This window comes from Euprymna scolopes, chromosome 18 (genome assembly GCF_053919585.1).
Source record: "Euprymna scolopes isolate OS-2025 chromosome 18, ASM5391958v1, whole genome shotgun sequence".
Classification (NCBI taxonomy): Eukaryota; Metazoa; Mollusca; class Cephalopoda; order Sepiida; family Sepiolidae; genus Euprymna; species Euprymna scolopes.
In genome coordinates this window covers 86289697-86315164 of record NC_136499.1, presented here as the reverse complement: position 1 = coordinate 86315164, position 25468 = coordinate 86289697, and the positions used below count along the sequence as shown (strand labels likewise).

General features: G+C 32.7%; 2 long non-coding RNA genes across 2 annotated transcripts in view; one reads left to right on the top strand and one right to left on the bottom strand.

Annotated features, from left to right (window-relative positions):
- Nucleotides 1-25468, bottom strand: part of LOC145297677 (uncharacterized) — a 567884-nt gene that overhangs the window by 109606 nt on the left and 432810 nt on the right. Inside the window, exon 2 of the long non-coding RNA XR_013870305.1 lies at nucleotides 14297-14414. This is a non-coding gene — a long non-coding RNA (uncharacterized LOC145297677). The remainder of the gene's footprint in view (nucleotides 1-14296; nucleotides 14415-25468) is intronic.
- LOC145297676 (uncharacterized) overlaps nucleotides 1-25468 on the top strand; it is a 698958-nt gene that overhangs the window by 379366 nt on the left and 294124 nt on the right. The window lies entirely within an intron of this gene.

The following is a 25468-nucleotide window of genomic DNA, read 5'->3' as shown; positions in this document are numbered from 1 at the left end:
TGCTTGTCAGAAGGTTTCTCTCTCGAGAGAGATTGAAGAATATTGTCTTCATTTGTTGAAAATCCAAACATCAAACCACAAGGAAGGACAAAAACACAAGAAAGTCAGTTTATGCTTGTGATATTAGAAAAATTCACTGTCAACTTAATCAAACAGCTGGGCAGCAACAGTGCTGCTATATTTGAATACCTTCCTTGTCCAGAAAAACATGCTGCAATGTCTTAAACGAAATTTCAAGAAGCATTAAGACCATAGCAAGACCTGTTTTAAACCAAACTCATAAAGAAACACGTTTGACTTGAGCCCAGAAATAGATGAAAACCAGCTTTGAAAATGTTCTTTTCACCGATGAGCCCATAGCAACCTTTGATGACCAGATGGGTTGGCCAAAGTTTGGGGTTCACTTGAATTCTCACCCCTCATCAATTCTGTCATCAACAGGGAGATGGAGGTGTCATATTTTGGTCTGGAATAATCTGTGATGAACTAATTGGACCATTTTGAGTGCCAGAAGGTGTCAAACTGACGAGCCAATCTTAAATTTTATTTTTAAATGAGCTTTTGTCACCATGGCTCAATGAACTTCCATTGGCGTGTCACCGCCATCCCACTAAGTCAAGGCTACAACATCCTACCTTAAGTTATTAGACATTGTTGGAGAAAATTAAATGACATGGCCACCTTATTCTCCAGATATAAACTCAATGGAGCAGCTCTAGTCAATAATAAAGATGAAAGTTTATGAAGAAGGTATTCAATTTTCATCGAATGATGAACTTTGGAGGAAGATTTTGGAAGTTTCTAATAGCACCACATCATCTCAAATCCGCTGATTAACATCATCAGTTGAAAAGATGCAATTCAAAGTGATTTTGAAGCATGGGAGTTATGTTGATAAATAAATATTTTCTTAAACAAAATAATGTGAAATTCGTTCTTGTTTTTGGTTAATATTGTTACTGGATTTGTTCTTTGTTTCATATGAATAGAAATATGAAGTTAAACACATATAAAGTTATCAAAAAATAGAAAAATTAGCATAACTTTCAAAATATTTGATCAAATTCCACAAAAATCAGGAAAATAAGGCACTTTGTTATGCTCTTCCAGTGTTATACCAAATTTGAATTCTCTATGTTTCATAGCAATTTCAAAAAAATATATTGACCTGCAATATAGCGATACACAGGGTTTAGTTATTGCTATGATTGTGTTGAGAGGTTTTAGATCATGATTATATAAAAATGTTTTTTATGCAGATACTTTGAGAACAGTATTAAGGGCTCATTTCCTGTCATTTAAAATTATATGTGACAATTCTGTAGTTTTCGTTTTAATCTGATGTCTGTTTATGTACTTTAATTGCCAGTCAATGCATGTTATCACAGTCATGACTAATTGGTTAATGGTAGTTACCTTGTTTTTGTTTGGAAGCTGTTTTACAAATTTTACTTACACATCGTATATACTCACTGACAATTTTTTCTCTCATCTTGGCATACTGAATTTAATCGTTCTCTTTTATGGTAAAGTATTTGTATTTTTCCTACTCTTCTAAGTCCATAATGTCAATATATTCATCAAGCTGTGTTTTCTGTTTATACTTTCTTCCCAATTTTAATGGAGCGTTTGAGCAGTTTGCTTTGCAGATTTATCGCCAGGCTAAAGAATAAAGGAGATAGACTATCTCCTGGGAAGATTTCTTTTTGAATGTTGATGTCAGGAATTTTTATTGTTGCATTAGTGTGGCTTAATGCCATGATCATTTTCTAGGTTTTTATAGTAACGACCACGGATAGATCTTACATAAAAAGCCACTGCAGTAGCCACGTGTGAGGCATACTAATATATGCCTTATGTAACTATTTGGAGGAGAGGTGTTGAGAGATGCTGTCTACAACCAGGTCAGTGAGGAGTTTATAGGTCGTAGTGAGACAGCAGATGGGTTTGTATCTAACAGAGCGAGCGTTATGTTTCACTCGTTTTGAATATGACGGTTATACCACCTTTTAACAGCCATGCTAGTGTGACCTCTTCACCTCTCAATAGTTTGATGAAGCAACTGTTATAATGACTAGGAAGTGTTGTTTAATATTTGGTAAGTTGTCTCTATCAGGCTTTTTGTAATTCTAGCTCTGACAATTCTGGTTTATTTTCGCTGCTTTTAGCCGCATCCAAGATCCATTTGGCCGCTTGATTGTATATATCTGATTGTATATATCTGATTGTACATATCTGATTGTATATATCTGATTGTATATATCTTCATTCTCAAACAGAGACCTCCAGTAATCCTTCAACTGTTGGTTTACAGCGGCTTTTCTACCATGATATGTCCCTTATCAAATTTCACTTAAACAGGCGTATATTTTAAAAACATTATTTTGGTATATGCATAAAAGTGTGTGTGTGTGTGTGTGTGTGTGTGTGTAAATATGTCTTCCTAGAATATCAGAGTATTTTCACCCACCAAAATATTAGAATATGAAAATAGTTCAATGATTTCCGCATGCGTCAGTCACAGTCCTAACTTTTATTTGGACAAAAGGCATCGGCCAACATTCAGCCTCAAAAGCAAAAGCTAGCATAGAATTGTAATAACATAGAATATGTATTATTGGATGATAATTCTTTAAACGAATTTGACCACCCTAAATCGTACGTAAACGAAAACCTCAATAGGGAGATAATAACAATGAGATGTAAAAATGATTTTATGAATTTATGTAAAAATGATTTTATGAATTTATGTAAAAATGATTTTATGAATTTATGTAAAAATGATTTTATGAATTTATGTAAAAATGATTTTATGAATTTTTCCACTAAAATCTTTTATTGAATTTTCGAAAACTGATGCAGTTTAACATACAAAACTACACAAATTATTTCTTAAATGTAAAAATGTTTTATTCGATGTTTCGATATTGAATTGAAAAGTTTTTGTTCGGATTTAATTACAACACCACAATAACAATGAAGCATACTTAAGCCATGGCACATATCTTTTAATTTGTGTCACTCATAAGGACTCTACTAGAGAAATGTAGCTGTCCATAACGTGACTAAACTTTCGGCCATTTATATACAATGTCCTTTAATCAACTGGAATATGGCAAGAGTTGATTTTCACTTCATAGTCGTAGTGACAATAATTCATCTTCAACCATTGTGACAATTCATTCTCCTGTCAAAGCGTGTGCGTGTTTTGTTTGTCTTTTTCGCTTACAAGGTTCACATTCGTGTCATTCACATTTCAAAGAAAACAATATTGATTTTTCTGAAGAAGAGGGAATAATTATTATTGCCGTTTGGTTCATTGATTTATTTGCTGGTCGCCTCATCAAATTAGACAAATAACCGTTTTAAGATTTGTTTAGAATTTCAAATCCATTAACTATTTTTTAATCATTTTTTATTTTATTGATAACTAGCAGAGTTACCCGGCGTTGTCCAGGTCATATGAAATAGAAAAATGAAGGTGTGTTTGAATATACCTATTTTTAGGCTATTGACCACTTTCTGATGACTATATATTAATTTCTATAATGGGTAAAACCGAGTAAATTTTCCAGGATAAAATAGTATGACAAAACATAGAGATGTTAGTTTTCCATGAAACGTTGGCCTTTAAACATACTTGCTCAACCTAGAATATTTAGCACTCTTTCATTATTATATACGACTTAACAGACATGATGCTTTACTATTAATATTCTGACCCTAACCCACAATGCCAAGCAGATTTTCTTGTATAAAATAGTATACAAAAAAGTGACATTTTTTTCCCCAGGGCTACGTGGCCTTTCAACATATCTGGCCTATCCTTCTAAATTAAGCATACCGAGTTTCTGTCCCATTTCAATCCAGGCAACGTTGTGTGTCAATACTTTATCTATTGTATTGAAGATATTATTACTTAACAGTATAAGTATATACTTACCTAGTATAAGAGAAGGTTTTTTAGCATACGGGCAAAGATCAAAGTGTAGTATCTGTCTGATGCTACACTACAATTTCTTGTTCTCAGTTAGTGGAGGATAAATCCTTCACAACTGAGACAATTTTTACTTTTGTTCTTTTATCAACGTTAAAAAACGATTCTGGTGTCTAACTCTGCCCTCGCGGGGAGGCATTGCTAATAGGAACTATATTGTTATTTTCATTATACTTATATAATAAGAAATAAATTTTAAAGACTGAGTGAATAAGGAACGGAAAAATGAGAAAAAAAAATGAAAAATGAATTAAAAAAGAATTAACTAATTAATGATAAATAATGAATCAAAGAAATGCAATAAAAACTAAATGACTGAAAAATTGATAAAGAAAATGTAAATAAATAATATATGTAAAAATATGATTAAAATGAAGGAAAAAATGAATAACTGTAAATAAATGAATGTAGTAATGAAAGAAAACGAATGAAAAATTGAAGGAAACAATTAATTTTAAAATGAATGAAAATAAAAGAATTTGATTGAAATAAATAAAAAACTGAAAGAAAAATCAATGAAAATCTTGATCTAAGACTAAATGAAAAATCATAAGCATATGTCTTTTCCAATTTCTGAGACTGTATCTTATGTAGTCTCTGATCATTAAACTGAAACCCACAGAAGTTATGTAGTTTTTTCCGAACAATGCGGCCTGAAAACATACAAAGTGCCTTCAATAAATTTCCATACATTTTTCATATGCGAACACACCTGAAACTCTAGTCCCCTTCAAAGTAATCTCTTCCGTCTGCAATGCACTTGTTGGAAATTTCAACAATTGTCTTATTGAAATGCCACTGACCGGATTTGAAAAATACTGGCTTCTTCCAACGGAATCTGTTCCCGAACTTCCTTCAAACCTTAACATAGTATTCCTTAGTGACTGTCTAGTGGAACCCAGTGCATGTAGATCATGCCGTGCTGTTAAAAAAAGCAATCCTCATAAGTTTCTGGGTCGATTTACTCTGTCTGGACTTCTTAGTGTGGGAGAGCCAGTACTCTTCCACTGGGAACTATGTCTCTTGGTCTCTGGGTCATAGCAATAGATTCAGCTTTCATTGCAGCTCACCAGAGCATCAAGAACTGTGGGATCTGAATTGATCAGCTCGACCATCTCCCTACTGTCATGACAAGGTCTTTCTTTCTGATTTTCACTGAGCATCCTTGGACCAAACTTTGCACAACTCTTCTGCATCTTCAGTTCCTTGCAAATAATTGTGTGAACAGTTCCCACACTGATATCAAACCTATCGTCTATAGATACTGACGGCAGTTCTTATCCATGAAATTCTTTATTTGACCAATCAACTCTGGTGTTCTAACTTCCTTACTCCTCCCACACCTCTCATCATCACTCACAGACTCCCTGCCTTCTCTGAATCTCTTATGCCACTCAAAAACTGATGCTCGATTTATGCAAGATGGGCCAAAAGCAGTCTGAAGCATTCCATATGTTTCTGTGGCATTTTTCAAGTTTTATTGTATATCCTTCTTCTAAAGTGTCTTCACGACCAGATTGTATTTTTGAAATTGACAAACTGTGCCATTCAGGCTTTAGTAGGGAGAGTGTATTCCAATTCCTGCTGTAGTTGTTCATTTCAACCTGAAATTATAAAAATTTGTCAGTTATCTTATAAAATGTATCGCAATAACATACTGAATTTTAAATGTCTGTATAAAAAATCTGGAAACTTATTTAAGGCACCTTATACCTGCTCTATTCAAAATATTAAGCACTTTGCATTGATTAACTTATACCTCTTACTATACATTATACTATATTGTTCTTGTTTAGGATCCCAGGCAACAGCATGAACTTTGTCCTGTATATAACATTATTAAAAAATTACAAAGAAATTCTTTCTCCCAGGAAACGCTGGTATAAACATACCAGCTCTACCTAAGATATTGAACACATTTTTTTTTCTATATCACACTTTCCATATCTAATACTGTAATATTGCTATTATGAATCTCGCGCAACGCCGAGTATAATGTTTTTAACAAAACATTGTGATGTCGGTTTTCTTGGGAAATGCTTTTAAACACACCTATTAAACATGTCTGTGTAGAATATTGAGCACTATTTTATTATTGCATACAGTTTTTAGATATGATACTGTATTAATATTGTTATGAATCCAACGATGAATAGATTTTCTTGTATACAATAGAATAACAAAACATGATGATGCTGTTTTTCCCAGGCAACGCATCTATTTAACGTCCTTGCTCTATCCAGAATATTGAGCACTTTGGATTGACTAATGTATATCACTTACCCAATATTGTATTATTACTAATATTGATCCTGGGGAATACTACGTAATATCTAGGATATTGAGCACTCTTTTATTACAATATACCAATTTTCATATATGATACTGTATAAATCCCAAGCAACGCTGAGTAAATTTTCTCATCTCTATCTCTATATAAATAAAATGAACTCATTTTTCCCCTCCGACTTTGACGTTTATAGGACTGCACCTGTATACATTTGGTGCAGCCGTATCATTCACAAACTGATTCACGACATCTGCCGTATGTTATAGGGTTATTACATATCAAGGATCTCGCTGATCACAGTTTCCTATATTCTGTCCGGTGAGAGTCCACTGTAAAAATCGGTTACATTTAATGGAAGTAGTAAAGTAAACTCTCTCTAACAAATTCATCCTACCACCGCCACTCACTTACACCGTACCAGAACGTTCACAGGAGACATTTAAAACCGATCACCGGTTAGAATTTATCTAAAAACTGGACTGGACTTACACTGAAACGAACCACGCTTACTTTGCCATTGGTTAGCATAAAACATAAACACAATTTATAAAGCATTTATTATAATAAAATTAGATTCAAACAGAACACAATCCGTTACCTGGAATTGAATTCACAATTACATTACTTCGATTTCGTTATAACCCGCGTGGTTAAAGTTTAATGAAAACCTGAATTGACATTTACGTGAAACGCACCAAACTTACTTACTTACACAAACACAACTTCCGTTTCGCTCTTTCCTTACGTGCTTTTTTGCTTTCTTTCTTTCTTTCTTTCTTTCTTACCTTTCGTTGTCTTTTTGCTTTATGGGTGATGGTGGTGGAGATACTTCTCTATCTTTATCTTTCCTTTCGGTCTTTCCTTCTTTCCTTCTTTCTTTCTTTTCTCTCCATTTTCTGCTCTTTCCATTGTTAAAACGAAACGAAACAACCGGATATTCCAGGTTTTACTTACACTCTATCACTCTACGACTATTACTTGTGTATCCAACTCTATTTGTGCCAGTAAAAAAAAGTAGCATTTATTGCTTTTGGTAATAATTATTAATTGCTTATTTGTTTTGTTTTTCACCCTTTTTTTAGACTAACCATTCTTTAATCTCACTATAAAATCGATTTTTCCAACTACATTTTAGGTGGGGGGGCCATTCCAACCTCCGAAGGGGGTTTGTATTACTGTACACATAGATTCGAAAAAGTTGTCAAAAAAAAAAAAAATACATAACAAATAAATGTTCTCAAAGCCAAGATCAGTTACTTTTCTGCCAAACTGGATATCTTTTTCGTGTTTTTATTCAATGTAACATATTTATTCGGCTCGAAAACCATACAGTGTTTACCGATGTATTCGAAAATTCAGGAAGGCGTCTCACACCCTCTTTAACACCGTAAGTATAGAAAAAGGTGTTATAAATAAAAAAATATACAAAATACTATTAAAAACACGCCGAAAATGTCAACCTATGTCGCATTAACATGTATTGAGCGAGTTTTTAACAGGATTTCATTAGGTTTTTTATTTATAACATCTTTTCCCAATTCAATGTAACATGTTTATTCAGCTTGAAAACCATACAGTGTTTACCGATGTATTGGAACATTCAAGATGGCGTCTGATTCTCTCTTTAACACGGTAAGTGTGGGAAAAGATGTTATAAATTTTGTATAGTTTTTTATTTATAACACCTTCTTCCATACTTACGGTGTTAATGAGGGTGTGAGACGCCATCTTGAATTTTCGAATACATCGGTAAACACTGTTTGGTTTTCGAGCTGAATAAATATGTTACATTGAATAAAAACACGAAAAATATATCTATCCAGTTTGGCAGAAAAGTAACTGATCTTGGCTTTGATAACATTTATTTGTTATATATTTGTTTGTTTTTTTTTTCACAACTTTTTCGAATCTATGTGTACAGTAATACAAACACCCATTTTGTGTTTTATATAGATAAAGTACAATTGTTGAATGTTAGTATTTTTCTGTTTATTTTCTTAACATCTGTTAAAAAAAAAAAAATAATTTGTACATTCTCTTGAAAAAAAGAATCAAACTTTTCTCTACTTTCACATGTGTTCCATTTTAACAAACTGAGCCACAGCAACGCGTGGCCGGGTACAGCTAGTATAAAATAATATAACAAGACATAGTGATACTGAGTAGTTTGGATTCATTAGCGTGTACCACTTACCGATATAATACTGTAACATTACTCTCATGGCGTCGGGCAACATCATCTCCAATATCTAGAATATGACATGATAACAAAAACTATAAAAAGCTATTCATCTTGGGCAACGCCATGTTTAATAATACCTGCTATATCTAAGCACTCTGCGATTAATAGAGTCCACTAACTAGATATGATAACCTGTTATTAGTATTATGAATCCTGAGGAGCCCCAAGTACATTTTTTTTTATGAAAAGTATAGCCAAACATGGTAATGATGTTTTCTCGGCCAACGCAGACGTTAATCATGTCTGCTTTATGCAGGGCATTGAGTAATGGTAATCTCTGCGGTTCCCCAAAAAAGAGGAAATGATGCCTGGAAGAATGGTCTTATGACTACTTCACTCTCTTCCTCAGAAAGTGATGGTAATCTCTGTATCGATGGTCTTAGTACTTTCCCCTTCGATTTATTAACGTATACCACTAACTAAATACTAATAGTAATTACTACTATTGAAACGACCCAACTAAAATTAAGGAGCACTTTTAATTTCAAATTACCGAATTTCTTTCTCTCTCATACGTCACGATAATTTGAAGAGAAATGATCAGTTTCTATGTTCAGCGATTAAACAGCTGATAATAATCAAGTGAACTCCGTGTGTGATCCTGAATTATAGTAGAATTATTGTAGAAATAATGTCGCTTTTTTGACTTTCAACTTGAAAAGATTATAACTCCTTTCATAATAAACTTTATTAATCGGAATAAGAACCATTAGAATGGACACATTTTTGCAAACAAGAAACAAGTTTATTTATCCCATTAGTATAAAAATCTGTCAATTGAGCAACATGCTGGTGAGCGTTGTCATGGAGGTGAATTGGTCCCTTCATATTGACCAATCTTAGGCACATAAATTGGAGTTTTTGGTGCATTTCATCAATTTATCGGCAGTATATCTCCACCGTAATCACTTTGTCCAGATTCAAGAAGCTGTGATGAATCAGATCGATCGCAAACTACCAAGTGCAATTTTTTGGTGCAATTTCGATTTTTGGGAAGTGTTGTGGAGCTTCTCCAGCATCCAACGACTGTGCTGAACGTCGCTGGTTGTCGTAGAGGATCCACTTCTCAGCACACATCACAATCAGCTCCAGAAATGCGTTGTTTTTGTTGCACAGAGAGAAGGTAGAAGACACTTCAAAAGAACGATTTTTTTTATTATCGTTCAATTCATACAATTACGTAGTTCTTTGGCAGCATTTTTTAAATCAGTAGTTAGTATTGAATCGTGTTTTTTATAAAATCTAGTTTTTATTTTTAGAATATCCCTTAACCCAGGGTGATAATAATAATATATAAAAATTAAAAATTTTTTGAAGCGTCATATATTAGAACCGTTCAACCCACTATAAATGATATTGCATTCGATAAAAGTAGTAACGTTCTAAAATGTCTTGCGTAGTTAGTATTGGACGGACTTTATTAATGGCGTCCACAAACCTGCTGATTTTAATACTCTCATTTTTGTGCAAGCCTTTTCTTGTACACAAACACACGCATTTACATTTCAAACCACTTTTCTTGTCATACACATACGCGCACACAAACATACGCGCGCACATACACACACATACATATATTCATGTTCACGTACATGCACTCACATTCATATGCATACACACACACGCTAACGTACATACATGCATGCACACATACACGCACACATACGCACACATGGGCAACGTCACTTCCCTTTAAAGGAAATCCACACATGCGCGAAGGACACCGGAAACAACTACAAAAGCAAGAGACCTGAGCTGTTTCCTTCTTTTCGATTCGGCTCCTGACCTGAGCGGTCGACGGACCTACCGCTCTCTTCAGGGCACACTTCACATCCCCTGCTACTATGTGTGGGGCAAGAGCCAACTGACAGTATGTACACCTCACACGCTTTCTCTCTCCATGGTCTGGATTGATTTTCTCACTCTCTCTCTCTACAACGATAGCCTTTCCCTCTCATCAGCTAACAGTGAGAGACGCACGCCAAACTAAACACGTGCTGTACCCTTTCTTTTATTTGTTTCTTCATGAAATAAATTCTAGTTCGTTTATTTAAATTTAACACGTTGTTCGTTTCTTTCTCAATTCAATTCAATTTTCCTATTTTGTACCACTGGTACAATAGCAGTTTGTTGCGGACTGGTGGTATACCACCAGTCCGCAACAAACTGCTGACACTCGAACGTGAGATGAACACGCATTACCTTCTATGCCACAAGTCCCGCAACAAACCGGCGACCGACCGACATGAAACGAACACACATGGTGACCCTACTTTTTTTAGATTAATTGTTTTGAGCGAGACGCGCGTTTTATTCGATAAACAAAAATACAAACTTTTCAACAAAGAAAAACAACAAGTAAACTACAACTGACAAGAATCTCAACAAGGAACAATGGCGTTGAACCCCCCTTTTTCCTCTTCACGCTAATGGACCTCGTCTTTCCAGAACTCTTTTCCATTTCAGACAATGGGCACATCACCCCGTTATTTGACTAAACACAAGCAATGTGGGGTATACAGACGGCGAGGAAAAAGAGAATTTCTCCAGCAGCGGACGAACAACAATGACGAAACCCCTTGTCAGACTTGGCAAAGAAAAATAAACACGGAGCTGTCGACTTCATACCGAATTTTAAATTTTTAAAAAATTCGAGCTCAACAAACATTTTTCACGGTTTCGTGATTTCGTTTATTTCAATTTACGTGCATTGTCCGTTTCTTTCTCAATTCAATTCAATTTTCCTATTTTGTACAAACTGGGGGATATATATAATATACCACCAGTCCGCAATATTTTTAATCGACTTTTCATCGACTCTATATATTTTAATTTATCGCTGTTTACTGTTCACTTTTATTTCTCATTTTCGCTCCTTTGCACTTTTCGACAGTAACAATTATGGAACGTTTATTAATATTTTTTATTTTGATACAAAAAAGATTATATGGAAAATCGAAAAATTAAAAAAAAATATATATAGTTCAGAAATTAAAGTTTACGAAATGAATTATTTTGGATCTGTCACAGTGAATATAAATATTAATATTAAAAACCTAATAAAATAAAAATGCTCAATATATATAATATACGGCTAGTGTATTCGTATTAATTGAAAATTTAAAATTTCGAAAAATCAATGCAGAGTAGATAAAAAAATACAACATTTATTGTTTAATACAAGGAATACAAATGAAATTTTCCTTACTCTATAGTTTCAAAGAATGGTTCCTTTCTTCAGAGGAAAAAGCAAAATGAATAGCAGTAGACTGGCCATAATTTTGCTGGTCAGCACATAAGTTGAAAACTTCAAAATGTGCTGGAAATCATTTTTTATAGGATAGTATGTAGATATATAAGTCCAAATGATATATAACGTGGAAACCACATTTGAAGATATACGTGGGAGTATCAAAATTTCAAAATAGATAGGTTGAGCTGTAGATTAAATGGTAATCAAAAATCCATGTAGTATAAGCTGTACTTCAAATGGTAACTTCCGTCTGCATTCTTATGAAATATCTGTTGATACAGATCCATAAATGCGAGAAAAAGATCCGATGTGTATGAGTCATATCATAGAGAGTAAGAAGAAAAGTATAAATAAAAAAAATGAGGCTGAGGCCATATTGTGACTTGAATGAAACCAGTCTCATGACAAGAAGCCCTTGCAAAGAAGTTATGAAAATTCCTCGTACCGTTAGATATATGGAATAAGAAAGGAAAGTTTTTTCCATTGTGATAGAAAGACAAGTTCTTGCTTTAATTTTATTTTTTTACAAAAATCAATCAGAAAGTGGAGCTCATTCGAGCACCTTCCATGTCTGAATGTTTAATGATCATAAAGTTGTGTTCTATCGTATGGATGAATCGCATATCAGGAACAAAAAGACCACAGGCTTAGTCCACCATTTGCAAATTGCAAAAGTACATTAACAAGCTGTCATGCCTTATATAATTAGCAAGGCCCTGAATTTGGAAGAAATAATCACTGGCTGTAAAGAACAAAGAACAAAGAACAAAAAAAAAACAAAAAAGAACGTTTGGCTGTGAAATCGACTGTGAACCTATTTCGCTTGTAATGATTTAGTTATATTTTATCAGTTTTTCAACGACTATTTTAATAAATTTTCACAAAATAAATTGTCTTTATTTAGACATGAAACAAAATCGGTCTTTAATCGTTCAATTGATGACACAGTTCAGTGATTAGTGATTGAAAATTCAAAGATTGCATTTAAAAATGTGTTTAATCTAATGATACTTTATGAAAAATAGAATAATTGAATATTAAAACAAAAACATTTAAAGTTTATAATTACAAAAGAAATACAAAATAACCAATTTCATGAAACGATGCAAAGAAAATCGACCTATCAGACAACATTAATCGGTGGAATAGCGTCAAAATAAAAATCCAGTTGCAAGGATATTTAAGCAGAATCGATCTTACTTATCTCCAATCCCATAAATGGGGAGAGATTAGTGGGAGTCATCTCAGCTTGTTTAGGTCCCGAGGAAAGTGCTTTGGAGGTGTCTATAAATTTATTTTTTATAACCTTATTTAATACTTTGTCAGAAAAAGTTATAAAAGGTCACTTTTAAAATAACATATTTAACACAAAACACTTTGATGCACATGTGTGCTGACCTGTCTCAAAATCAATCTACACTCTTCTAAAATCATAATATTTATTGTGATATCATGTAAAACACATAATGACATGTATTAGGCGGTTTTTAGAAATTGAAATAACCTATCTCTGGACAAGTCTTTATTTATCCCTTTTCTTTCAAGTCCATCCTTATCACTTCCTCTCGTGTTTTCATTGGCCTTCTCCTGTCAACAAACCTTGCTATCTGATATGTTACACATTCATTTTTCCAATGTGGCCATACCTACCTCTTGTTTTTCACACATCTCTCATTATTGTCCAGATTAAAACTTTCTCTAAAATCATCAGATCTAAACCTCATCCATCCATCATATCATTCTCATATGATTTGTGCAACTATGAAATTGATATTCTTATAAAATTACAAAAGTAATTAAAAAAGTAATGCCTCCTATTTTTAACTAACAAAAGTCGAAGGACTATGAAAACATGAATGGTACTATTAAAACAAGCAACCTTTTATGCTCCAGAACTTATTTTTGTACATAGTCACCATCATTCTCAATACACTTTTGCCAGAAATTTAATGACGCATATCTGCTTCTGACACACGTCCATGACAGATGTTGCTTTCTTAGAGCCTCAGACCTCAATAACTTCAACAAAGAGATGAAACTTTCAGGTTATAAATGAATAAGTTAATCCATCATAACAATGTAATTTTCAATCTTCTCTGATCCATTCGAGCAGAAAAAAATAGGAGGCGTTACTTTTGGAACGCCTCTCTAGTCTATCATGATTATCTTAGTGGATTTGTCTGGACACCCATATGTTAATCAGGTTGCTTGATGGACGAACAATGTGCTACTATTTTTATAACTGTTGCATAGCTTGTTGGTTTTGTTCATTCCATTTTCCGAGTGGTTCAATTCAAATGGCATGCTTCAATTCAATTAATGCTCTGACTATTTGAAAATTATTCTTCTCTATACCGCATTCTATTTGACCAATCGAGGCTTTTGTATCACCTCTCCCTTATAGTATATGATGCATACTTGATAAGAAAACATTTGAAACCATAAATATCAAAATATACGTTACTATTTTTAAGTAAAGCTTAATTTTAAATTGAAACGAAGGTTAGTACTTACTTTCTGGTGAGCACATGTCTATGTACACAGTGTATGGAACAGGAGGCTCCAGTGGTATGATCATGTTGAAAGAGTGGATGAAATGTTGAAGTTAGCAGAACAGTTGAGATGGCAGGGTCTGTTGAAGTAATAAAGATCAACTTGAGTTAAAAGAGAGATGAATAAAGAAAAGGTTAGTTTGGAAGTCAATTTCTAAAAGCCATTCAACATATGCCAGAATATAAGATGTTCCTTAAAAAATTTAATCTTTAATAAATTTTCTATGTATGTGCTGAATAGCAAAATTATTTTAAACCAGATTTATATTTTGCTAATAACTTTTTCTCTGATGAGATGAGCCTATGTCGAAAATCCATGGGTGAAGGAAATTAATTTGAATTGTTTTCTTTGTTCAAATAATAAATTTTTGTTTTGAAAAATTATATTTTTGTGAATGAAATTTTAATTTAAAGAACTATAAATTATATATATATATATATATATATATATATATATATATATATATATATATATATATATATATATATATATATGTATATGTATGTATATGTATATATATATATATATATATATATATATATATATATATAGTGCCGGCAAAAAGAAAGTCTGCACTTGTAATTTTTTCCAAAAATGCAAATTTAAGCTAAATTTAATGTAACTGTTTAAACAACCTATACCTCATTTGATTCGCCTTTTATTCCTCTATAATTTTACCTGTTCATATTTGACTTTTAATTGAAATATTCTAGTGTTCATGTCAATTAAAAAAAATACTTCAAATTGAGGAGGCAAAAAGAAAGTCCGCAGCAACAAATTCGCTTAAACCAGCTTAAATTATCGCCCCTTAATCAGTTTAAAATATCCACCAAAAGGCAACAAAGCATTTCTAATCGTAATTGTTGTTGTTCCTGGTTATACAATGTAATATTTAGTTCATATGCCACGACTTTCTCTTAGTGATCGTCAGGAGCTCATTAATCTTCGCCTTTCCAATCGAGAAATTGGCTGCAGATTGAAATGTGATGAGAAAACGGTATGAAACACCGTGCAAAAGCACCAAAATACCGGCAGTATTCGTGATGCCCCTAAATCTGGTCATACTAGAGTTACTTCTAACAGGGAAGACAATGTTATCAAGATCCGCAGCCTAAGAAACAGATTTGAAATGGCTCTCCAAATCCAATAACACTGCAATCTTGTTAAAAAGTGCTCTTTTCTACTGTCAGTAAAGGATTAAAGGAATTTAATTTGCGAGAATATGTTGCAAGACGCAAGCCAATGATTTCTGTAAAGAACAGAAGCGTCGTCAGATGCAATGAAGATCATGACTCTTCATATTGGTCAAAAATGCTTTTTAGCGATGAAAGCAAGTTCAATGGGCTAGGCAGTGATGGTAGGTAGTACGTTTGTTGGGGGAAAGACAAAGAATTTAATTCTAGGTGCTCAGTTTCAATGCTGCAAGGTGGTGAAGATTAAGTTTTGGTGTGGGGCATTATTAGTACCAATGGTCCAGGGCCTATAGTTCACTTGCAAGGTCGAATTGATTCGACCAAGTACATTAATATGTTGACTGAGCATTTTCTACCCGACTTTGGTCGGAATTTGGATGATAATCCCATCTTCATGCAGGATAATGTTCCCATTCACACAGCTGGCAATGTTAAGAGTTTCCTGGAAGAGCATGATATTCCGTGTTTGGATTGACCTGCACAATCTCCAGACCTCAATTTTACCGAAAACGTATGGCATTATATCAAGCAACAGTTATGCAATGATAAAATTTCAAATTTGGAAGAACTTTAGACAAAAATTAAAGAAAAGTGGGATGCCCTTTCCCTGGAGTATTGCTGCAATCTAATTCAAGGAATTCGCAAAAGATTGCAGGCCTTCAAATTGCAGAAGAGCTATGTTACTAAATATTAACTAGTTCATTGTGTTCCTGTTGTATTTGTGTTGCATTAATGTCCTAAAGTTACATTTAAATAACAATTTTCCATTGTGCGAACTTTCTTTTTGCCTCCTCAATTTGAAGGTTTCTTTTTAAATTGACGTGAACACTAAAATATTTCAATTAAAAGTCAAATATGAACAGGTAAAATTATAGAAGAATAAAAGGCCAATCAAATAAGGTATAGTTTGTTTAAACAGTTACATTAAATTTAGCTTAAATTTGCATTTTTGGAAAAAATTATAAGTGCAGACTTTCTTTTTGCCACCTGTGCATATATATATGTGTGGCTTCCTTCAGTCTTGACAGACTATTGATACCTATTGTATGGGTGCCTGCACATGAAATTTGTGTGGCAAGAGTTGTGCAGTCTCCAACCACACCTCTCCTGAGTCAACATTGTTGCATACCAGTGGCAAGTTGGTGTACAGGATGTAATAACCAGGCTCAACGTTGCTTAACTTTGGTGATCTGGTGAGAACCAGTGTGCCAACATGATCATGCCGTATATATATATATATATATATATATATATATATATATATATATATATATATATATATATACGCCACCCGACGTTTCCCGGTTGTAAAATATTCTTTTTTAATTTTAAATTAACAATAACAATAGAAAATAAATAAATAAAATAAACATACATAAATTATCATATATTTTTCAGTTGAGAAAAAAACCACAATATACCCCTAACTTGTTTATTGAAATAATTTTCAAACATTAAATGAACTAGAAAAATGTTTAGAACACAATAACTACATAGCAATTTCTACGTTGACATAATTAGTAGGGGATATGCAATCCTTTTTTATGAATTACTTGTAAAGGACGTTGGTACACAGAATTAGTCAAGTTTGTGATTTCGTCAACAGTTATTCCTCACGATACCTCTTGGAAAGCATCCCACAACTCATCTTTGCTCTTAAATTGGCGTCCACTTGCATAGAGGCGTCGCTTCATGATACTCCAAATTGGGTTCGAATCTGGTGAATTTGCAGGCCACTCCATCTTCTGTAGCCCAGAGAATCCCCAGTTGTTGCAAATACTCTTTGCTTTTGTTTGCTGCGTGCGAGGGAGCATTATCCTGCATAAAAATAAATAATGGTTCTTCTGAACGTCAACCTTTGCTTCTTTAGCCATAGTTCAAAGTGCTCCTTCAGAAAAGCTGCATAAGTATTTGACATCATTTTTACGCCTTCTGAAACTCTCCATGGGCCAACTAAAGTACCTCCGATAATTTCAGCCCAAATCATTATCCCACCACCACCTCGTTGGTGCCTTAAACGCTGATTACGATCTCGTCCATCTAGGACCCATCTGAGCCATCAAGAGTGACATGCACTTCATCTGTGAACGAAACTCTGGAAAAATCCGTTTCATGTTGTCCTCTGCCCATTTCAATCGGTTTTGTATGTGATGTTGCTTTAATGGAGGCTTTGTCACAGGCTTAACAGACTTTGTCACTTCTTTCAGAAGGCGACATTGAGTACTTTTTGAGACATTCTTCAATCTGGCTTAGTCAAAGACTTCTCAACTCGTTTGCCCAGAGTTCTTAACAACTTCACGTTTAATTTGGAGTAGAAAACGTTGTGAAACAACTCTAGATTTACCTTTATCAGCTTACGTACCTTTGTAGGGCCCTTGACAAAGTTCTTCACAGTTTGATGGTACCTTCCTATCATTTTCCATATTTCGAAGGTAGTTTTACCTTTTGCTAGCTGTTTTGTAATAGTATTATTTTCAGAACTACTCAAACCACCTCTATGACCCATTTTACTGACGAAACAAACTACCTTGCTAATAATTTGACACACCTCAGCAATTACGATGGCAAGTTGTTTACATTGGGTGGGACAGTACGCAAATTTCACAGTACGTGCAGTTCAGCATTGCCAACGTTTCCGAAGCATTTGATACAAAACTACTGGTAAGTTTCTTAAACTGGTAAAAAAATGTTATTTCGTTAATAATTTGACACGCAGTATATATATATATATATATATATATATATATATATATATATATATATATATATATATATATATATATATATATACATATATATATATATATATATATATATATATATATATATATATATATATATATATATATATATAGTTGTGTGAGCATGTGGATGTATGTGAGAAAATTTGATGTGGAGTATATTACTGAGTCTTCTGAACAAAGAATGAAACAGAAATCTTCCATGTCTTTGTTTTGTTTTATAGGCTTTAAAATGGGGCTTTTTTATAGGCTTTAAAATCGGGCTTTTTTATAGGCTTTAAAATGGGGCTTTTTTCAATGGCATTTTTTTTAATAGGAACTGCCACAATTTACATTTTACAAAAGCTTTCCTTTCTTTTTAGGTAAATGTTATGCATCAAAACCTTTTGTTAACATTTTGATATGGTGGAAGAGTTTATTTTCATTTTCCTGGATGATCACTGCAACTTGACTATTTTTGTCTTCAGAAGGGACTAAAAAATACATTTGAGATATATTCTAAGCTATTTTTAATCAAAACTCTATTACTGTAATGGAAGACATAAAAGTTGGTTGTCTTGAGTGCCATGAAACATGGTAACATGTTTCCAACTTGAGGAGTTAACATGATTAGATGTGCCATTACTCTATCAGTATTCTGTGACACACAATACAAATCAGATGCATAAGTAAATGGATAAGTCATGTGCATGTGTGTGGTGGGGGTGACTCAGCTAGACATAAAACCCAATTTGTGGAATTCAGTAATCATAAGTGTAAGAACGTATGAAACGGTTGCAGTGAAAGTAGCAGATGATATCTGAGTATTAATATGAAACCCTTAGACGTTATAGATTGGGAAACTTGCAAAAACAACATTGCATCATGTGTAGTGGCATAGAAAGCCATTTCTAATGCACTTCTCTTTCTTATTGATTCAGCATCTCTTTCTTTTTCTTCTCATAAATAGTTATCATGTTTTGCAAGTAGATAAATGAAGAAATAAGAAATAAAAGCCTCAATACAATGTCTGATTTTATAAAATGGATCAAGACATTGGCCATTTTAATATTTGAATACAAGTTTCAATTTAAAATTTCAAATATTAAATGAATTTGCACCCACCTATATATGTATATGTGAATATGTTGTAAATATTTGTTGGGCTCGTAATCATTAACAAACTTTGGTACTATTATAGATGAACAACCCTCAACTAATCCCCCTTCAAAACAAACTTATAAGACTGTGTATGAACACATTTAAAAACCTGGCAATAAAACAAAGCAATAATTAATTTACAATTTTATATTGGGATTAGTTTCTCATATAAATTTAACATAGAATGATCCTTATGCCAAGGATATTCCAGCATTTTGAGGCAGGTAACCATTTTGTTTATGTTTTTGGTAAGTCAGTTTATTTCCTTGGAGGTGAGTATTTCTACCTTTTAGGCAATTACTTTTAACGTGGTTGAACAAAGATTTTTATTTGGGAGGCTTGCTACTCGGAGTTAGAGTTAGTAATAGGGTTGAATGAAGATTTTTTAGGGAGGCTTTAAATTTAAGAATGTTTATGTTTTACCTTAATTATAAAGATTTGATCAGCTATTGCTGCTGTCAATATGACAAACATGTAATGGGTTTGTTCTGTAAAAGGCAACTTGTCAGAAAGCAGGAAAAGCAAAATTATGACTTAATTTCTGATAAGTAAAGATTCCTCAAGAATTGTCCATTCCTTCAGAAAGGAGTTGGTTTACTTCCAATCTCCTTTTTCCTGATTAAAAACCATCCAACGCGAGTTTAACGTGTGACGCAACGGATCAGATTCTTTCTAGTCTACACCAAATGCATAAACTAAAGTAAGTACTTTCTACATTTGTATTCAGTGTCTAGATATACAAATATGTTTTATTTACCCATTACTCGCCAGCGTCCCATTAATGAGACACTCAAAAACATTTACATTTACATCTATAACTTTCCCTTAATTCGGTCGCTAATGGGTTAATGAGATAAGATACATATTGTTTTATGTTGTTATGAAAGGCAATTTTTAGTTTGCTTTCTTCGATTTTAGTATTTAGTCCTGTTTAATAGTTGCTTTTTTTCAGTATTACAAAAGGCAGGAAGGTTCTTAACTTTCTATTTCATATGTACTGTTCCTCTTTTCACATACATCAGGGCCATAAATTATTAACCTCAATTTTCTAGACATGCACTGGAAAAGAATGAAAATAGTGTATCCACTCATTTAACATGTATCATTCCTTGACTTGCAGAAGAATTTGCAAAAAGAAAAAAAGAAAAGAAAAAATACATAAGCTAATACATAAGTGTTTTGAATATAGCTTACTCCTATGATTATTTATTTTTTGAAAAATATGTACCAAATTAACAGTTTTATCCAATACTATTCAACTGGATAAACACAAACGTAATGTATATTTAATCAACTAAAAACTATAATTTCATGTCATAGTAGATTACCAATTCTTTCATTACTTCATCTTCAACTATTGACTGAAATTTATAGTTTACAACATTTCAAATAATTTATTCTTCTTTCATCTAAATTGAATTTGTAAACCTATCAAAATTATTCATAATTATTCATAATTTGTATATTTAACTAAATAAATAGAATAATTGAAAATTAAAAAAAATGTAATGGAATGAGATACGTTATTTATTTATTAAACTGGCAAATTTAATTCACATAAAGTTCATTCTGGCTCTGGCTTTCTAGAAATCAGCATATAATACAAACCATGAACATTTTTTCTTGTAATATTATTTTAATAATGAAACGAGATGGGTGTAAGAGAAAAATAATATAGACTTTTGTCTTAACTTATGTTGAAAAGTGGCACTGTTGATCATCATAGGTCATAGATTACTATAAAAAAAGATGTCATCCTATGAAGATACATGGAAGAGTACAAATAGATAAAATGAAAATGTGGTTAAAACATTCACAGAAAGAACTCGTTCTACTACCACAGCTGCAAAAACTTTCCTTTATTTCTTCGTGTGACTAACATCAAACGGAATTTCCATGAACAGAGTTTCTTTCCAGCATCAGTGGAACATGTTAGCATAGGATTGCTTCCATGAAAGTTAAGCATAATCATCTTTTAATTCCGTAATTACAAATATTTGCCAGAAATCGTTTTTATAAATCATGAAATTCATTCCAGTCATTATTGTCAACCCTCTCAATACTCATTATTGTTCAAATGACATCTTATTAACAGTTATGCTCAAGTTGCTTTTAGCCTTGATAGTGGTGACTCATTAATAAAAAAAAACGAATAAACTTTTTTGTTTTATTTTAAAACAAGTATTCTTTCCTGTGTTAAGTATCAAACATGATCACAATTGGGTTCCAGATAAGATGGTAGTCATTTGCATTTGTCTGCAATTCTCATTATTGGCTCAATATGATTGACTTATGTCTTATCTCCTGTGATGAAGGTCTCTAAAAAGCTTCACCTAAATCGTTGAGTAAATTTTGAGAAATTTCCACAGAATTGCTGTTATGCATTCTTCAGTATTCTTGGCACCCACTCCACACAAACTTATGGAAACCGAACATGTAATGAATGAATTGGTTTGCCAGAATCAGTTCTTGAACTCATTGAATATTCATGTCAGTGGTGGAGGCTGATGGGGTACCTACTCTTCGTGCTTTGTAATTTGTTAGTAATTTTTGATCTTCTTAATCATCTCATACACACTTGTACATGGCAGAGCGTTGGTATTGAAATCATATGAAGAATTGCAGACCTCCACGTGCAGATAACCGAAGTTGATGTACACTTCGTTAGTAGATTGATCATTTGTTATTATTTAACACAGTGAAGAAAACTCATATCAAGATTAATTCTTACATAAGCAGAAAAGAACCACCTTTTGGGCACTTTAAGCGATGTCCTATCTAATTAATTAATTAATTGTCCTATCTAATTAATTAATAACAGTGATTTTAAACTTTATTTCGTGCATTCAGTCTTCTTTAGAATTATTTCATTCAAAAAATTTATTACATTAGATGGTCTTTCAAACAAACAAACAAACAAACAAACAAACAAACAAACGAGCGAAACAATGCATGTGTGTGTGTGTATATATATATATATATATATATATATATATATATATATATATTTGTATGCATAGATATGTATATATTGATATATATGTATATATATGTACATATATGTGTGCATGTATATATGTGCACATGTGTACATGCACATGTATATGTTTATATACGTTTATATACAGTCCTGGTCAAAATCATAAGACCACTTAAGAAAGTAAGCGTTTATGCATATTATCGAATTTTTAATCAAACAAATGGTTGAAAACAATTCCCAAAAGGGAAAATATGATGGAAAAAAATATGAAATCTGCTTCATTCGAAACCTTAACCCTGATCTAATAATTATTTTTTAAAAAACAAACATTTTCACCTGGTCAAAATGATAAGACCACTTTAATAAAATCGGCTAGTTTTGAAAAAATGAATACGAAAAGCTTTCTTTGTTACTAAAAGCAACATCTTATTAAATTATAAATGGCAAAAGGGAAACCATTATCAGAGTTTGAGAGGGAAGGATCTTTGAGCTTAATAGTGTGGACTCTCCCATGGATCCATTGCAAACGAAGTGAATCGTAGCAAAACGGTTATCTCAAATTTTTAAAGAAATCCAGATCAATATGGGCACAAAAAGAGTGCAGGTCGACCAAAACAAAAAAATAACCCCATCACTGGATTGGATCAGAAGTTTAAAAAAAACCTCCAGTATGAGCTCAAGTCGATTGAAAAGCCAAACAGCAGCAGAATGTAGTCTTAAAACCATCAGAAGGCATCTGAAAATGAAGGGTTTCAATCATTTAAAGCGACTGCATAAACCACGTCTTCTTGAACAGCACAAAACTAACCGACTTAGATATGCCGCCAAATACCAGACTTGAGATGAAGAGAAATGGGAAAATGTAATTTTCTCCGATGAGAAAAAGTTTAATCTAGATGGTCCAGATGGATTTCAACACTATTGGCATGATAAAAATTTGCCCAAAGAGACTTTTTCAACTCGGCATAGTGGAGGAGGGTCTTTAATGATATGTGGTGCTTTCTCGTCAGCTGGGACCCTAAAGTTGCAAGTAGTGAAAGGCCGGCAAATATCATTGAAGTACATTTCGATGCTTGAAAATGCTTCTATCAGGACTGAAGGTCCATGTCTGTGTGGAAGAAATTGGATTTTCTAGCAAGACAACGCTGCGATACACAATTCTCGACAAGCACGAGAATACTTTTCTTCAAATAATATGGAATTGTTAGATCATCCAGCATGTTCTCTGGACCTCAATCCCATTGAAAATCTTTGGGGATGGATGGCAAAAGAAGTGTTCAAGGCTGGAACCCAGTATGATTCGATAAAGGAACTTTGTGATTAAGTTTTCAGTACATGGGATAAAATTACTTCACAACTGATAAAAAACTTAGTCGCAAGCATGCCGAAGAGAATTTTTAATATTAAATGCTGAGACCCTTTTTAGTAATTTATAATTGCCTTTTGTTAGATAAATTATCAGTGGTCTTATCATTTTGACCAGGTGAAAATGTTTGTTTTTTAAAAAATAATTATTAGATCAGGGTTAAGGTTTCGAATGAAGCCAGTTTCATATTTTTCCATCATATTTTCCCTTTTGGCAATGGTTTCAACCATTTGTTTGATTAAAAATTCGATAATATGCGTAAACGCTTACTTACTTAAGTGGTCTTATGCTTTTGACCAGGACTGTATGTGTACATATATTTATATGTTAATATATGTATACATAAGCATATATAAAAAAAGGAACAAACCAAATGTGTTCATCAACGTTTCGTCTTTATTGTGAGACTTCCTCTGAATAAATGAAGCCTTGCAATAAAGACGAAACGTTAATGAACACATTACTTGTGATTTTTTCTTTTTTTTTTATTTCTCTATTTTGTCAGAATATTATTTCCATTATTCTCATCATTAGCACCCCCCACATATATATATATATATATATATATATATATATATATATATATATATATATATACATGCATCTAGATACATATGTATGTGTATATATGCACGTATATATACACATGCATATTTATCGATACATATGCACGTATTGTACATATATGTATACATATATATTTATATATGTATTTATATATATATATATATATATATATATATATATATATATATATATATATATAGTAATTTATAAAATATAAAATATATGGCGATATAAATTACTAACTAGCTCTACCTCCGTATTGAGCACTTTTGCAGTAAATACTTAAAGTTTACGCATAAATCTATACTTTCGTATATTAATTTTATGTGAGTAAATGAAGTAGTTATATATATATATGCATACATATATGTGTATATGCGTGTGTGTGTAAATATAGAATAGAGAATAGATAATATAGAGAGAATGTGATGCCACAATTATCTATGAAAAAAGAAGGGAAAGGTTTGGAGTTGAACAGAAAGAATTGTCAAACAAAGGAAAACTCGTCAACAATCCTTGAGAGAAATAAAAAAAAAAAGTAGGTGGATAAAAGAACTGCAGAAAAAAAGGGTTGGGCTGAAACATCTGTAAGAAGATGTAATAAAAATGCTTATTAATGAAATGCAACAAAACTTGGAGCTTAGCAGACAGTGCGGAACCTATTAGGTTAGAAATTCTTTGGCATTAATTCTTTGAAAGAAAACATGTCTCAGGCTTTTCATCAGAATGTATGTTGTTCATATTGACACTGCCGCTGATTAATAAAGCAATGATATCGCAACACGTGGTTGATCTCTTTTATAAATCGTTTCAATTTCGTGATAAATTCCTAATTCACTTGTATTTGATAAATCCTCATTATTGAACTGCATCTAGTCCTGATGCATTTATCCACTGATAACGAGAAATCTTGTTAATAATTGGGAAGTTAAGCTGATTCCATATTGGAATTGAGATTCAACTGCATTGTCTGTCAAAATAGGTTCTCTATAATTGTTTCGTAGTCAGCCATATTCTCTCTAGTTTTACATATGAGGATGAGGCAGCAGTTGGTATGACATTTTAGCAATTTTTCAAGTGGTTTTGTTTGGTATTGTTTTTTTTCTACCTGCTGTTTTTTCATGTTAAAAATCCAAAACAATTACC